Consider the following 1,119-nt stretch of genomic DNA (forward strand, 5'->3'; position numbering starts at 1 on the left):
AACAATAAATATGAAAAAATATAGGCCTATGTATATTTATAATCTATGACAAAAATGTATCATAAACTAGGTTAGTGGATAATTCGGCAGCAAAAGTTATTCTAGAAAAATCAGTGCACAATAATTTTAGAAATCCAAACATTTAGTGAAAAAACTATATTTTGTGGGGAACAAATAAAAGTGTTGCACTAAAAACATTGCTATTTGTATTATTATCAAATCTATTTATTAAAAACATTCATGAATGTATTTATATATATATATATAAGTATATACTATCAAATTAAAATACATTTCTTTTAAATGTATAGCATATTTTTTTTTAATAGGGCAACAACATATGATAGATAAGATAGGACAAAACACATACAGTGCAGCACGAACTGTTTTTATACAATCTGAGCACGAAGTGCTTACAATGTGCGCATATGTGCTCCACAGAAGAAAGTCATACAGGATAAGAACAATATGAGGGCTTCTAAAAGTTACTTACCATGATATTGCAAAAATGCAAAGCTTGTGGTGCAAAGCACTAAAAAATAAATAAATAAACAGTCAAGCACAATTTCAATTTCAAATATAGCTGCAAGCAGCGATGGCGGGCCCAAGCCGTTAGTGCAAATGCCACCCCGGTGGCATCAGGAGAACGGTGCACAGTGGGCACATGCATTTACAGTAACCCTCTGGCAGTCTGGTTTTAAGGGATACGGCAATTAAAGAGTTAATCCGAACCATATAGACACGTACACACAACAATATTTTAAATTTTGTTAACACTTTCAATAAGGTTTCAGTTATTAACATAAAACTATGTTAACCTACGGCTCCATCTGGTGTTCATCCTTGGCATTACGGTCTTCACCGGACACCAATAATGAGTGATAGTTTAAATTTTTTTGTGGCCTCTGAGCATGATGCATTTTTTAAACTAAGCAAGTTTCCTCAGAATGACTTGTTCTATGTATGTAAAAAGTTTTGAACTGTTTGGAAGCTGCATTTTAATAATACAACACAATTACTCTGTCATTTTTTCCTGTTATTTTAACAAATCACCACGGCAAAACCGTTCAAGCTATCCAAAATCCATCCGCAATATAAGTTCCTCAATGTTTTGGCATC

Source organism: Sinocyclocheilus anshuiensis, unplaced genomic scaffold (assembly GCF_001515605.1).
Source record: "Sinocyclocheilus anshuiensis isolate Anshui unplaced genomic scaffold, SAMN03320099.WGS_v1.1 scaffold6114, whole genome shotgun sequence".
NCBI classification, from domain to species: Eukaryota; Metazoa; Chordata; class Actinopteri; order Cypriniformes; family Cyprinidae; genus Sinocyclocheilus; species Sinocyclocheilus anshuiensis.